The sequence below is a fragment of the Bison bison genome, unplaced genomic scaffold (genome assembly GCF_000754665.1).
Source record: "Bison bison bison isolate TAMUID 2011002044 unplaced genomic scaffold, Bison_UMD1.0 scf7180017864077, whole genome shotgun sequence".
In the NCBI taxonomy this organism is placed as follows: Eukaryota; Metazoa; Chordata; class Mammalia; order Artiodactyla; family Bovidae; genus Bison; species Bison bison.
The window spans coordinates 1,193,770-1,194,227 of NW_011494649.1; positions in this window are offsets into that span (position 1 = coordinate 1,193,770).

The window sequence follows — 458 nt, forward strand, 5'->3', positions numbered from 1 at the left end:
GTTCACATATTGCTGAAGCCTGGCTTGGAGAATTTTGAGCATTACTTTACTAGCGTGTGAGATGAGTGCAATTGTGCTGTAGTTTGACCATTCTTTGGCTTTGCCTTTCTTTGGGATTGGAATGAAAACTGACCTTTTCCAGTCCTGTGGCCACTGCTGAGTTTTCCAAATTTGCTGGCATATTGAGTGCAGCACTTTCATAGCATCATCTTTTAGGATTTGAAATAGCTCAACTGGAATTCCATCACCTCCACTAGCTTTGTTCATAGGGATGCTTTCTAAGGCCCACTTGACTTCACATTACAGGATGTCTGCCTCTAGGTGAGTGATCACACCATTGTGATTATCTTGGTCATGAAGATCTCTTTTGTACAGTTCTTCTGTGTATTCTTGCCACCTCTTCTTAATATCTTCTGCTTCTGTTAGGTCCATACCATTCTTGTCCTTTATCAAGCCCA